This window comes from Lissotriton helveticus, chromosome 6, assembly GCF_964261635.1.
Source record: "Lissotriton helveticus chromosome 6, aLisHel1.1, whole genome shotgun sequence".
Taxonomy (NCBI): domain Eukaryota; kingdom Metazoa; phylum Chordata; class Amphibia; order Caudata; family Salamandridae; genus Lissotriton; species Lissotriton helveticus.
Window position 1 is genome coordinate 1,131,504,884 of NC_136067.1, and position 16,513 is coordinate 1,131,521,396.

Here is a 16,513-nt window from a genome sequence, read left to right on the forward strand (position 1 = left end):
CTTATGAAGTTGTCTTCGGTCGACCCATGAGCGTCTGGTCTGCCCCGAAACCAACTTCCATTCATGACGTTCCGGATGTCCTAATGTCTGATTATCTGTACAAATTGACTGAAACTTTGTCTGTCCTTCATCAGCAGGTGCAGCAGGCCATCCCCGATGCTTCCAGGGGTCCGGGTCACGCCATCCAGCCGGGGGACTTCGTGCTGATCCGAAATTTTCAGCGATCAAAGAGTTTGGAACCCCGGTGGACGGGCCCCTGGCAAGTGCTGATCACCACTCGGACCGCACTTCGAGTGGAGGGGAAGAAACACTGGCTGCACGCTCATCACTGCAAAAAGGTCTCTCCAGCCCTGGCCACGACAGACACCGTCAACACCCAAGAAGAGCTCCTGAACCAGGACCGACCATCGTTGAACTGCTACCCTGATACTGAGACACTTGAACTTTCAAAACATCCTGACCCCACTGTGCCATCTCGAGAAGGGTATTTCCTGCGTCGAAAGGAGGGAGCTTCGGCTAAGTAGGCCACGGACTAGGTTAAAGGATCTCAGAACGGTGACCCAAACTACCAAGGGTTACCTGGAGAGAGGCTAAAACTAAGTCTGTGGTCCTGCCCACTACCGAGCACCTTGAAGACGAAGATGATGGAAGCGCCAGATAAGAAGATGATGGAAGCGCCAAATAAGAAGCCGACGAAGACAGCAGGAAATACCCACTACAGAAATCCGAGAATAGACAGACTCCATAGCTCAAAGACAATTGCACTCTTCATCGTAATCCTCCTCTGTTTTCTCCTCATGACTACGCTCTGGATTATGGAAGAACACGCACCTGCTCACGAAACATTCCTAACCACTGCTCAGCCTACCACCATGAAGGAACATCATCTAATTTCGCTCTCTCCTCAACTAAGAGAGAGGCGAAAGGAGTTTTGGAACAACTCTTTCGTGCAGCTACTTCACCAGCACAATCTTGCCACCAACACCACCAACTGCTGGATCTGTGGGTTGCTACCCCATGCCACTGGACATTCAATACCATTCATCCCTTCACCCTTCTCCGTCCACGGCTCCTGCCTTGCCTGGCTGATCCTCCTGCAAGAGAGCTATACGGGCAATGCCACCTCCAGCAGAACTGCAGCACATTCTTCTCATGGGGCCGGGCGAAACAAGACAAAGACACACTTCTGCCCGCTGACCCCCAGCGACTCGATCCAAATGGACATCCCGGCCAAGGAACGAATCGAAATGCAGGTGTTCAACAATCCATCCAGACCCACCTTCTCCTATCTGCGGAAACGAACGGCTGCCACTCTGACTGTGGCCCTGTCGGTCATCAACGTCACAGGCCACATGTGTGTAGAAGGACTTGGGACACAGCTGGTGGGTCGCAGCGCTTGCCGCTTTACCAGCACTCTGGATTCCACGGATCCACCTTCCTTTGTGTCATCCCCAAACATGTATTTCATCTGCGGCACGAAGGCCTACACCTGGCTCCCCAAAGGCTGGGGGGGCACTTGCTACATCTCCTTCGTCCTTCCCCCAACTTATGTGGCCCCAGCGAATCACCACAGGCAAAAACGAGCCAAAGACGTTGAGCAAGCCGACTCAACAGGGGCGCAGTTCCTCGATGCTATGAAAGGACTCGTCCCCCTCTGGGGCCCGATGGCAAACAGCCGTGCCATCCGACATTTGACTCAGGCAGTCGAGACAACCATGAACATCACAGCGGGCATCTTTGCCAACAACACTGCCGAGCTCCAAGCGGTCCGTTTGGTGGCTCTTCAGAACCGCCTCGTTCTAGATGTGGTTCTGGCGGACCGTGGAGGAGCATGCCGCATTATTGGGTCCAGCTGTTGTACATACATACCGGACAACTCACCCTCAGTGTACAAAGCCATCGAACATCTTCACAGACTCTCTTCGGAAGTTCACCAAGAGCAAGAAGAATGGTCGCTTGGTGGTTGGTTCTGGGACACCGTCAAAAGCTGGGGCTGGAGACTGCTCACCATTATCCTGATTCCCGTAGTTGTAATATGTGGCCTATGCTTAGGAATTCAATGTTTGCCACCTATGTGTTCTTTATGTGCGAGCTGTATTTTTCCCAAAACTGTGGACATTGGAAGCGAACATATGAGAGCATTGTATGATACCGAAGTTAGGAATTTGATGAAAATTGACATTGAGTAAAGCAAGGTGGCTAGATATGTTGAAAAGGGGGGACTGTTGAAAGTTGGGCTGAAACCGTCAACATTATCGGCGCCCTCTTGCTCTCCTTAAACCTTTTGTGCGCGTAAAACAGCCGCCATTTTGGGCACCATGGCTTCCCTGCTCCCGCCGAGAGCCAGCGCGCCTCTCTCTCCCTCCTAGCTTCGCTGACAACCCCCCCTGCCTGCACCTGCCGCGAATCATAAAACCCCTCTTCGGCGCTGCTCTGCCCCAGGCCCTCGTCTTGTTCCCAGCGCAACACCTCCCTTCTTCCCATTTATGATCCCCGGCCCTTTGATGCAAACCCCTTTTCCCCGTGTGCCCGTTTGTCTTCCCCGTTCCCAGGCCGACACCCAGCTCTGCCGATACCAATCCCTTGCCCCTCCCCGTACAATAGAAAGCTTCCCTCCTCAAAGGACCCCCGAGATGATCAAAGCCCCCCCCATCCCACGAGATCCGATCGAACCCCACACACTCCGTGAATCGGCGGAATATCCAGCTGCGCGATGATCATCACCTGTTGTGAACGGGGCGGGGACTTCCACTGTAACCTTGCGTGGGAACGGGCTGGGAAGGGGGGGATTCTGAGGATGTCTTTCCGTACATCAAAGTATCGACGAGAATGTGTTACATGCAATAAACAGATAAACGTGTGTATAAGAGGCCAGGCCTCAGGGATGCAGTTAGAGCACCTCAGAACGATACCTTCTGTCCGTTTCGTTGTGTTCTCCTCCGGAGAAAATAAAAACCTTGTTTCCTGCCTTCCAGACTCCAGCGCCTGCCTCTTCAATAGTTTAACTTCTTTGTGGGTTCAAGAGGCGACACCGCCGGGCAATACTTAAGGATCTTATATTCTGGTTGGTAGTGCCCCCCCAATTATTTTCAACACTGCTAGAAGAATAGGACTTACTTAAGGACTCCTGAATGCACCTAGAGACTGGAACAGCTCTCCAGTGGTAAAGCGGTCAAGTGATTGGACTCTTGTTTGCCTGATTTGGGACACAAAAATCAGTAGTGCTCCAGACTCCAGGAGGGCCCAGTGCACCACAGAGGACTTGACCCTGCAGGAGACTTTGCTGGAGAGAGATACCTGGTGCCTAGCAGTGTGCCCTGAGAAGCTAGGGACTCAAGGACTGATCAATATGAACATTTCAAGACCTTCACCCGCCAAAGCCTTGGAACAAGCCTAGCTGTAAAATGTTGACTTCCATTTCAGAGACTAATTCCAAAGATAACAAGCATTTACAATGCAATGGTTTTGCCTTTGTTAAAGTTTGAGCTACTGGCATTGCTCTTGACAATATTTTTATTTATGTTTTTTTTTAACATAAATAAATGGCATTGTCATTTACAATGCCACTAGCTTTATCTCTCGCAAATGACACACACAAACACCCACAGAGAGCCCCCCCTACACACACTCAGAGGCCTCCCCACACACACACACCCACACAGAGCCCCCCACACACACACCCACACAGAGCCCCCCACACACACAGCCACACAAAGCCCCCCCACACACCCACAGAGCCTCCCTACACACTGCGAGCCCCCCACACACTGCAAGCCCCCCCACATACTGCGAGCCCCCCCCACACACTGCAAGCCCCCCCACACACTGCAAGCCCCCCACACACTGCGAGCCCCCCCACACACTCTGAGCCCCCCCACACACTGCGAGCCCCCCAACACACTGCAAGCCTCCAACACACTGCGAGCCCCCCCACACACTGCGAGCCCCCCCACACACTGCGAGCCCCCCAACACACTGCAAGCCCCCACACACACTGCAAGCCCCCACACACACTGCAAGCCCGAGCCCAAGCGTAGTTACAGGCAAATAGAAGGGGGTCACGTAAATGAAAAGGACGAGAGTTCGTAATGATACAAGAATAATAATAACAAATCACTGTTGAAGTGAAGGAGAGGTTATTGGCTGATGCGTCTGTTTCTGCCCACCACAAAGACAGACTACATTTTAACACCATCCCTGTGACTGTTCCACGCGCAAGAAGAAGCTGGGCCACGAATCAACATTAGTCTGCACAGATGAGGCAGTTTCATAAACACAAGGCTGTACATCATTTACATACAAGCAAATCAGCAAAATAGTGTGTTTGCTTTTCAAAACAATAAATTATTTGCGTACTCTGCACATTTGCACAGATTAGGTCAGTCTTACTCGGCTGTAGTGGCTCCCGAGATCTCCGTGTCTGCACACAGTTATTTCAGGGTGGAGGTTTCCAAATGTACAGGCCAACCTTATGTTTCACAAGCGGCTAAAGACAGGATTACAGCACGGAATACTAATGTGACCCGTGCCTTCAATGCGCACAGATGAGTTACAAAGCCGCAATCCTACACCAATTAGAAAAGCATTACACCTTCAACAAATCTCACGTGTACTGTCACCTTGGACTCCTGGATTTTTACACTTTAAATTCTGAATGCCAGTATTTAAATGGAGAAAGCAAACTTAAACACACAACAAACCAGTAGAGCAAATAATTAGAATGATATACATGTGGAAAACCAGTGGACTAGACCACGATATAGTGGCGTTCCTGCTTGTGGGCCATAACAGCTGTTCTTTTCCCTCCCTTCAGTTATAGGCCGGAGCCACAGGTGAGAGTATACAACAAGGGAGGTAGTAAACTGCTGTAGCAATAACACTATCAGCAACACACTACCCAAACAAAAATACAGATTTTTTACGTTTTTCTATTTGTCTTTGGTTCAATGAGCATCAATCTCTTCAACAGCAAGAAAAGGAACCCTGAAAGCTGTGCATATGACCCAACGGCTGGTTGTGTAGAGCAGTGGTCCACGGCGTGTACCTTGGGAGTGCTCGTAGCACCCTACATACTGCTCAATATATGGTCCACACCTCTGTTTATGCAAATGTCACACTGGGTCGTAACTTCTTTCCTTTGAGGGAGCGAATACAGCTAGAGCGAGGCAGCGGTACGGGGGCGGGAACGGGAGCCGAGGCAGCGGTAGGGGGGCGGGAACGGGGCCGGGGAGACACAGAGAGCGAGGCAGCGGTAGGGGGGCGGGAACGGGAGGCGAGGCAGCGGTAGGGGGGCGGGAACGGGAGCCGAGGCAGCGGTAGGGGGGCGGGAACGGGGCCGGGGAGACACAGAGAGCGAGGCAGCGGTAGTGGGGCGGGAACGGGAGGCGAGGCAGCGGTAGGGGGCGGGAACGGGGCCGGGGAGACACAGAGAGCGAGGCAGCGGTAGGGGGGCGGGAACGGGAGCCGAGGCAGCGGTAAAAAGCAAAAAAAAAAAGCAAGCACTCACCTGGACTTCTTCCGGGTGCCTTCAATGGCGGACCAGATTCGGGGGCGTTCCCGGCTTTCGGCTGACGTCGCGTGACGTCGGCAAAAGCCAAAGAATCTCGGGAACGCCCCCGAATCTGGTCCGGCATTGACGGACAGGCCCCTCGTCCAATGGCTAGGCTCCATTTATGGAGCCAGCCAATGAATGACGAGGGCCGACCCAAACCCACACTACAGTTCTCATTAGGTTTTCGCCTGCGCGAAAAAGCTGCGCAGAGCGCAGCTTTCGCCAGGCAAAACCTAAAAACTGTGACTGGGATGGTCTGCTTGGTGTACCTGTCCTCCACTCCATCGCAATCAGCCTGAAATCATGCCTAGGTCCCTGTAAGCTGTCAACAGTGACTTTCGAATTACGCTCTACTTTTTCTTAGCATTTTTGCATTAAAAAGTTAAGAATTCATGTCTCTGGTTTCCCTTAACCTCTTGTAACAATCTTGCATTAATATTATCTCTGTTTTTCCTGGTTGGTTTGGGAATTGTATTGTGTTGTGTAAAATTCTTGGTACTGCTTGAACTTAAAATGCACTTCTCTGTGGAGTACCTAATGGCTGTGCCCTAACCATTAGGGGTTGAGGAGAGATACTTTCACAACAGTATTGTGAACTAACCAAAGTGGATTTTATGACGTTGGTAGGGGTACCTCCTCTCAAATTAATAAAATGTTATTTTCTACTTTCTCTGAAGTATTTATTGATATGATCTGAAATTGTTTATCCTGCTGGGTTGGCTTATGCTGGCTTTTTATAACATGTCTCCCATTGACTGACTCTCATACCTTTCATGATTTTTCTGAATCTCTCCTTGATGATAGATCTGTCTTGCTGTCTTGGATGTGGTTTCAATCTCCACATTTTTTAATGTTCATCTCCTTGATGGTGTAATATATATTCCTTGTGTTGTTGTGTGTTTTTTGTCATTTGTAAATGCCTTTCATGTTGTGGGTATTGTTTCATGGCCCCTTAATATGGTGTATTTCATAGTTCATCGTATAACAGCCTAGGGTCTTTCAAACTGTTTTTGAACCAGTAGTCCCAAAAGTGACCTAAGAGGTGCAAGACTCGTGGGCAAGTGCTCAGTGTTGCAAACTTCACAATGCTTGCCAAATTTTCATAATGTAAGATTGTGATGAGGAAGAGGCACAAAGTGGTATTGCTCCACTTATGTATTGGAAATGTATTAAAAAAATCATGAACTAATTTGATTACATTAGCACAACTATAACTGGCTTCAGTCATGTTTTAAGGCTCAGGCTAACAGCACCCACAGGAAGTGCGCCTTTGCACTTTTATTTTCGAGGCATGAATCAACGAAGTAGCTCGCTCAGTTGGAAACTGTTTAAATTGTTGTTACTAGTGAAGATTTATCCCACATTCTCATGAACTTAGCAAAGCGATTTGATTGACAGTAATTTTGACAACGAGGGCCTCATCTACAATATTTTGACGCATGGCAGCGCAGCAAGCCTTCCTGCCGTGCTGATGGGCGTCAAAATAAATGGTCAGGAATACCACGCCTTCCTGTCCTTTTCCCTTGCGCTGGTGCACAAACAGCAGCCGTGCGCCAGCGCAGGCACCCTTGTGTCATTTTGCAAGGGTGCCTGTACCGTGGGCATGATTGTTTTTGTGCAGGAAGGACACCATCATGCACAAAAACAATATTTAAACGCAGTTTCCTCTTTTTGTGCATGCTTCAGAATGCAGCACCATAGAAAGAGGAAGATATGAGGAGAAATTAAAGTATTTCTCCTCATGCCTCCTTACGCCTCCCCTGGGGAGGTGTGGGATTCTGACGCATTCCCAGATTTACAAAATGTTGTAAATCTGGGAATGCGTCAAGTTCCATGGATGTTACGTGGGAACACCCACAGCAACACCTATGGACCGCCCTTTTACGCAGTTGTGCGTGAAAGAGAAACATATTGACAAGGCCATGAAAAGTCACGCAGGCTGACTTTACATGGCCTTGTAAATATGGAGAAGCCCGGTGCATAAAGAAAAGTGACACACCAGCGTTGCAATGACCTTGTAAATAGGCCCCTGAGCCCTGCAGTCATGGACTCCCATCCGACATCCCTCTTGTTGTAGCTGTGTCATTGACCGTGGTGGTACTGCTTAGACAATACAAACAGGACATCCGGCTGAAAGGTCAGGGCGGGTGGCTGCTTAACTATTTTGTTGCATTTAAAGGGATAGCAGAGTTACCTTTTTCTCTGACATGACACACCCCATAATGTAAGGAGTTGTGCAAGATAAGGAATCAGTGTAAATAATCAAACCATTATGGGCCTCATTTATGAGAAATGACGCATCGCTCGTGAAAGCAGCGATGCGTCACTTCTCAGTGCGCACTCCTTGCGACATTCCTGATGCGTCATATTTAATGTATGACGCATCATGTTGCAAGGAGTTACAGATACATCAGTATTTCTGACGTATCTGTAAGCGCAAAAGTGACGCATTGCTGGGGTGTGTCACAAAAGTGACGCAACTCCAGCAATGCGTCCTTTCACATGGGGCAAGCCCCATGTGAAAGGGCCTGCGTCAGTCTTACGCCTGCTGTGAGGCAGGCGCAAGATTTTGACGCAACGGCGTCCTAAAAGTGACGCAGTGAAATCTCATAGATTTCACTGCGTCACTTCTACGACCCTTCCTTGCGTCAATACGCCCCCCTTGCATACATTATACCTGGCGCAGGTATAATGTGGTGCAGGGGTTTACAAAGTGACAAATCTACCTAGATGCGTCACTTTGTAAATATGGCGCAACAAGGTGCATTTTTTACGCCACTGGTGCATCACAAAAAGTGACGCACCGGCGGCATAAAAGTGATGCACGGCCTCATAAATGGGGCCCTATGTATTTCATTGACTGTTCCAATTATGTCACCACCAGCTTCAAGCAGATGTTAAATGCGAGCTTCTCATTCAATTTTTATATAAAATTGTACAGAGAAGTTCCTCGTTTTAAAGATTTTCAGGACAGGTTGAACTTTTTAACATTGCATGCCGTTAAAAGCTTCTGGATGTTCAGGCAATTAAAGATTACACTGAGCTATAAAATGCCCCATTTGACCACTTTTTCAAAGTGTTCTCAGGGGGAGGGGAGGAAGTCGTTCACGCTTACTTATCTCGCTCATTTAGTGCAATTCTAAACAGGTTTTTACACCCCACCACTCTCAATGCTCACCAGCATTGGATGAAACCTGGGAACAATCCGACGACATCCCCAATGCATGAGTCAAACTGGCAGGACGTCTCAAATATGATTAACATTGTGATTTTAAATATAAACCGCTGAATGTGACTCAGAGGTATTTCAAGGTTTAGGTAGGCCCTGTCCTCTGACAAGGTGTGCCTACCCGCTCCTCTTTTATGTTGCACGCCATGCATTATGTAATGTTATGTTACACCGCAGGAGACCGGGTAGTCTGTATTTCAAAAACGTTCGTTTCCCTGTTATATGGCAGTTTTAATACGTTTGTTTTTCAACTTGCAAGCAAGACTTGGCAGAGGTGACCAGGGCTGCGAAGGAATTTTGGTTCTTGTAATCAAAGTAATGTTTTGTCCACCTTTTCACAAGGCAGTTGGGCTACACTTGCAGGTACATGCATCATTGTAGGATTTTGCGATTCCTAAATTGCGAAAATTAAGGAATCGCAATTTAGGAATTGCAAAATCCTATGCATCAAGAAATAGCAAAGATTTTTGCGATTTCTTAATATTCTTTATTTGCGATTCCTTAATTGCGAATCGCAATTAAGGAATTGCATTACATTGATTCCTATGGGCCTAGAGGCGCATAGGAATCAATGGGAAAGCATTCTCATTTTGCGAATTCGCAATTAAGGAATCGCAAAATGAGAATGCAATTTCAAGGGTGCGGGTGGGGTCCAAAGGACCCCCCCTGCACTCCTGAAATGTCATGTAAGTACATTTTCTCACACACATGTCCCAAGGGCAGGTGTGTGTGTAAAATATCAGTTTCAAAAATGCATTTATTTGCACTTTTGAAACTTTTCGCAAATTACCATGAAGGTTTACTTCATGGTAATTTTTTCCTTATAAATTGCGAATTCGCAAATTTAAAAAAACATGCATAGCATTTAAGAAATCGCAAATTTTGCGATTTCTTAAATTCTATCGCAATTTGAGAAATCGCAAACATTGCGACTTCTTAAATTGCGAAACAATTAAAAAAAATGATGCATCCCAAAAAAGCTTTTTGCATTCGCAAACGGCCGAATTTTGCGATTCGCACCGTTTGCGAATGCAAAACAGCTTGATGCATGTGGCTGCTGCTTCTAGAGGCCACCAGGGGCCCACTTACAATTAGCGCCTTAAACAGCCACGTCACGTAGCACTGCTCTGCGCAGCTTTGCTGTGGTACTGAATAAAGGTACACACATAACGTTTCAAGCTTAAGTGAGTTTATGAGCCCGCCTGCACATTGCACACTGGCTCGTCGCCACAATGTGGTATTGAATAAAAATACACACGTAACGTTTCAAGCTTAAGTGAGTTTAATTCTTAGCGACAAGAGACACCCAACTCTCCCACAGCCAGGCGCAGCTTACATAAACTGTCGAGTGTTGAAACTGTGGAATGTTCACCCCATTGTTGGAATGCTCCTATGTCATAGCAGTGACAGCCTATCTGAGACTGGCTAATCATAATATAGCAGATTCCCTGTCTAATACCTGACCACATCGGCCTTAAATAAGGAAACACAGTAGTCAGAGGGTAAACCTAGAAAGATAAAGCATGCAGTTTTCAGGTCCACGTCATTATGGAAGAAGCTGTGGAATGCAGGCACCAATTCGCGTTTGTAATTGTCGCCAGTAACGCGCCCTAGAGGCGTCTGAAGATTGCAGCCCAGGTATGCAACTTTAATGGAATGAGTGAGCACCATAGATTGCTCCATCTTTTCTTCCAATCAGGCCTAGAATCATTAGTACTTGTAATTGACTAAATACATTGCTGCTGCACAACTACACTCTATGTAGGGTTCTATGTATTATTCATACTTATTTTCTATTTAATTTCATTTGAATTCAGCTAGAGAGTGATAACATGTTACTGGGGGGGAGGGCAAGACGGCCAACATGGCGGACGCATCTTGAGGCAGTAGTTGTGCTCCAAACCCCTGTTAATCCGGCACAAATCCGGCCGGGTCTAGCACTGGCCCCATCACTGTGCCCACCCCTGAGACTGTGCCGGCGGCGGAGTGGGTGCACATGCTTTCTTGGAGGACCACTGGCCCACTCCTCTTCATACTCTGGCCAGGGGCCTCTGCCCTGTTCACCTGTTGGGGCAGGGCCTTCCTCCACTGAGAGGCCTGCTGTGCAGGATTGCTGTGATTGAGACCTTGTGGTGGGTGCCCTGCGACCACTCTGAAGTCTCCTGGTACTGAGTCTGTGATCCTCGTGTGCTGACCTCTGGCCCCCCGTCCTCGCAGTAGCGACTGGAACTCTGTCCATGGCTGGTTGGGCCAGGGCACAAGTCCTAAAAAAAGAACTGGTGGGACGCTGATGTCACGACAAGAAGTGATGTCACGAAAGTTGGCTTGCACCATCAGACTCATTGTCTCCCCTCTCTCACCCCTTAGGTGTGATTGCATCAGAGAAGCCAGGGCATGAGCAGTGTTCTGAATGAGCTCTGATCTCGCCCCAGAGAGGCCAAAGAGTGAATGTGTGGCGCCATTTGCTCCAGTAATCGAGTTCCTGGTAAAATAAGTGGGGGGGACACCGTCCACCCACGTGATACCCCTACTCGAGCCCTGGGTTGGGCCCTTCCTGAGGTGTGGCCCTGAAACCTCCTGCTACAGTGTGAACCTGGCCCGAGAATATTGCTTATTCCTCCCCTCTTTCTTTGTCAGCTTGCGACCATGGCAAGGATAAATCCACCCGTTCTACTTCTAAGCAGATGCGGATGAATCATTATACCACAGGCTCCACTAGTGACCCCTCGGAAAACAACAAATTTGCCCTTCCTCTTATTGAACTCACCATCATTTTGCAGGCGATCCAGACTCCGAAAGGCAGCGGTGGAGGCAAAGGTCTGTAAGGTGAGAATGGATGTGGCACTGCTACATAAAGATCTCCGAACCGCTACAGCCCGTATCACAGAAGCTGAATTACGAATATCTAATCTCGAGGACGTAGGGACATCTAACCTGGGCTTCTATAGGAATTCTATAACACATATTAGCAAGCCCATTATCGCCGTTTTAGCAACAGGTTCCTGCCGCTAAAACGGCGATAATTTTAACGAGGTTCTTGCTAATATGCCCCGTTGTCGCCACTCTTAAGTCTCATGCTTCCGCACTACTCGCCCGCACGTCAGAGCTCCATACACGTGCCAAAGTTACAAAGACCCACTGACAGTATAATCACATTTGCGTATTTCCTGAGACCATTGAGTAACCCGAACCCTAATTGATGGCTAGCTTCATGGAACGCTGGATTAAGTCCTGGATGCCCAATGATAGTTTCTCCTCATGGTTTGCTATTGAATGGGCTCACAGGGCCTTGGCTCCTAGATCACCTCCTGGTGCCTCACCCTGACCAGTAATAGCTCATATTCTGAACTATAGGGACAGGGATGCGATTCTCAGAGAGGCCCAGTTGCAATCTGACCTCCGCTGTGGAGATGTAAAGGTTCTCCTCTTCCCCTATTACACATGTGAGGTGTAACAACTTAGGCATTCTTATCTGGAGGTTAAACCGAAGCTGAGAGCCATAGGGCTACAATATTGACAGTTATTTCCTACTAGGCTCTGTGTTATCTATCTTAACCCCTTGCATGCGTGGCGAATTTTCGCGCTGTGCGGCAGTTTTAAAGAGTGGGCGGGATCATGTCGACCCCCAGCCGTCATCAGCACACGCCCACCGTGATGCATGACGGACGGGGGTCATCATCAGCATGTAAGGGGTTAACAAGTCACACTTCTTCGACTCTCTGGATTCAGCATGACAGTGGCTGACAGAGGATCGCTTGCTGCACAAGCCTGTCGCCTCTCCTGCACGTCACAGAGGAACTGCAGCTGTCCCGAACCCACAGTCACTGCCCAAGCCCCGCAGAAAGCCCACCCGGCCGCAGAGGGAGGACAGAACTGTTCGGTCGGCCTCGCCTTCACGCCCCCCAGGGACACAACGGATGCCATCATCTTGACCTGCCTCTGGAGTGATGATTGATTGGGGGCTGGCGGGCGTTCAGCCCCACCGTCCACTGACCCAGCTGCTCAACGCTTGGACTCTGATCTCTCCCGCAGTCCTGTGATTTGATTGAGCTTGCATTTCTCATGATTATACGAATTCATGTAGCTTGCATTGTCCTACTCATTAACTTCACAATGCTGATCTGATCAACTGTCTAGCTGTTCCACAGGAGTTCTTTTTGCTGCAAAATGGCGATTACTGTCTTCACAATGTCATTCCTAGGATGGGGTTCTCCAGCTCGTCGACGTATCTTCTTTTCCAAATGTCATGTACTTTGTTGTTCTTACTATACCTTTTTTTCAGGGCAACAGATGCTTCTAGGGTAGAAGTGTGGGGAGGGGTGGGAATTGGGGAGCTGGGTTTTCTCTGGAAGATATTGGTTCTTTATTGTAGCTTTATGTATAGTATATTTGTTTATCTTTCTTTTTCCCGTTTAGGTCTTGGCACACTTTCACACCGTCCGTGACTTTACTCTCAGGGCAGTCTTTAGTCATAGCACATTCCCATTGCAGTTTTTAGCGTACTATCTCCTACAATGGGCCTTTCTCTCAGGTGGTCCCCTGCTTACATTACTTCTCTTCCCCCATCTAAATGCATTTCCGAGTTTTATGATGGAATGTTTATGGTCTATTCGATCGGGTAAGTTTTTACCTTCGCCCACTGACATCTCCCTGAGGTGCTGCTGATCCCAGAGACTCATTGTTTATTTCCTGGCCCATAAAGGCTACAATAGAGCCTTTCAGGTGGGGTACTCCAGAGGAGCAAGAGGGGTAGCTATTCTTTTGCACCGTTGCTTCCCTTATGTGGTTTCACGAGTAACACCCAATGCACAGGGGCGCTTAGTTGCTCTTAAAGGTTCCCTAATGGGACAAGTGATTGTTTTCTTAAGCATATATATACCACCCGCCTGTTTACCTTCGTGTCTTCGCAACTCTCAAAACTTCTCTTACATTGTCTGCAGGGGCTTACAGTACTAGGGGATGACCTGAATGTTGTATTGGACCCCAACCTAGACAGTACAGGAACCCCTACTGCCTCCATTCGCATTGGGGCTTGCCGACTCACTGATTGGATCAATACTCTGGGCCTTTGTGACGCTCTGAGGTCTTGGCATCCTAGACTTTGTCAATTTTCATATAGATCTGCATCTCACCATTCTCATTCTCAGATTGATCTTTGTTTTATTGCTTGCCCCGATTGTCGGCTACTAACTCAAATAAAAATTTTGCCATGCGGAATCACAATCCATTCACCCATTCTTTTCCATCTTGGACCGCCACCACTTGGACTGCACCCCATGTGGCGCCTTAATGCTTCTGCTTCCAGGATAAAACCTTTGTTCAGTAACTGAGTACTGAACTCCGTGCATACTTCCACACTAACGAAGGTTGTGTTACACGGGTTAGTACTCTGTTGGTGGCTGCTGGTAAAGCAGTGATATAGAAATTTGCCAAAAGTTATATTAGAGCTCAAGAGCGTTCCTCTGTCATTGCCCAGCTGAAGGCACACGCCCTTCGACAGGACCAATGCTAAGAGTTAAATCCCCAAGAGGACATGTCCCGACAACTAGTTCTCATCCGTGAGGAAATCCATATACACTTGCTTGAGGCAGTCAAAACTCTTTGACTAGCCACAACTGCCAGGATTTATGGTTGGGGGACAAAAATGGGAAGCTGCTTTATTGGCTGGCCTCCCACCAACAGGATCATCCCAGAGATTATAGATGACACTGGTTGCTTAAGACACTCTGGGGCAGATTTATGAGTTCTGGCGCATCTCTGCAAATCAGCAGGGATGCGCCAGAACTGATGCGTCACGCAATTCCCTCCTTGCGGCACCACAGATGCGCCGCATTTACAATGCGGCGCACCATGGTGCAAGGAAGGGCAGATGCGTGACGCATCTTGTGGTGTACGGGCGGCACATTGCTGGAGTAGCGTCGCAAGTGCGACGCAACTCCTGCAATGTACAGAGGCCACCCATACATAACGTGGGGCATCACTCCTTACGCCTGCTTCAAGCAGGCGTAAGGATTTGACCCAGCAGCGTCGTAAAACTGACTCAGTGAAATCTTGTAGATTTTACTGCGTCAGTTTTACGGGGCTTTCCTACGAGGGAACGCCCACCCTGCGACAGAACGCCCACATGAAACCTGACGCAGGTTTCATGTGGCGCAGGGCTTTACAACGTGACGCATCTGCCTAGGTGCGTCACGTTGTAAATAGGTCGCAGGGATGCGCCACGTTTCCGCGCCATTGCGTGACGCAACGGTGGCGTAAACGTGGCGCAAGTCCGACATAAATCTGCCCCTCTCTTTCTGAGATAGCACAGGCCTTTGCTCAATGTTATAAGAAGTTGTATTCCTCACCCACTGATAGAGAAGTGGCCAATTCTAATTTCTTTTCAAACTCTGTATCTTTTCCTAGTTTATCTCCCACTAACGCTTGTCTGCTTGACAAATCTTTCACGGCAGAAGAGATCGGGACGCATTGTCATGTCTGACATCTGGGAAGACTCCAGGCCCGGATGTTTTCCCTATGGAATACTATGTCACATTTTGGTAACTTATTCTCCCCCATCTCCTGTCCTTTCATAAGGAGGTCTGTTGTGTGGGCTCATTTCCGTTAGGGCTGGACTCGGCCACCATAGTTGTGATACCCAAAACGCAACCTCCCTCTATGTCCTGCGCCAACTATCGTCCAATATCACTCCTCAACTGTGAGGTTAAAATCTGGCAAACAGACTCAGATGGGTCTTGACCACCCTGGGGCAGCCAGATAAATGTGGTTTTAGGCCATCCTGGAGCACACAACATTACATTCGTCAGCTTCACATAGCTCTGGCCCACCGTCATCAATTGCCGCAGGATCTAGCACTGCTCCTTATTGACTTTGAGAAGGCGTTTGATACAGTGGACTGAAATTATCTTCAGTTAGTGATGGCTCCTGCCGGCTTTGGATCGCGCTTTTGGAACATGGTCTGAGTTCTTTATTCCAACCCCATATCTCATGTGCGTGTCAATGAGGTCTTATCTGAGACCTTTCCTATAGAGAGAGGGATCAGGCAGTGCTGCCCCTCTGTCCCCCCTCCTCTTCGCCTTGGCAATAAAGCTTTTGACCCAACTCATACGAATGGACCCCCAGTACTCCAGATGGACGTGGAGTGTTGCCCACGAGGACTGCATCATGTTAAACGCGGGTGACATGCTCCTGTATCTTGCGAACCTGGCTGTTAGTGGTCCTAAGTGTCTTCAGCTACTTAAACACTTCGAAACAGCCTTGGGCCTTCGGATGAACCCTTCTAAATCCATTTTGGTTCCCCTGGTATCAGCTTGGGACTGCTTTGATTGGCAGACCACTATTCCTCTCCGCCCACTTAGTTTTCAATACTTGGGCCTATGGGCCGCCTTACACCAAGGACTCCCCTGAGCCCTTAATCTTAAGCCTTTGGTCACTAAAGTTAAAGCAGATCTCACTAAATGGCATGCCCTTCCACTTAATGTTATTGGTTGCATTTTGCTGTAAAAGATGATGATTCTTCCAAGATTAATTTATAGTTTTCAGAATTTACCCCTTCACTTGTCCTGGGAGTGGTTTCGGGCATTGGATGGAAGTGCACGGATGTTTCTGTGGCAAGGTTCCAGGTCACACTTGTTCCTCACACACTGTCAATAGGAACCTGGGAATGTCTAATATTTATCTTTACTACCAGTCCTTAGATCTTCTCGTCATCCATGACTGGTTCAATAGCGTAT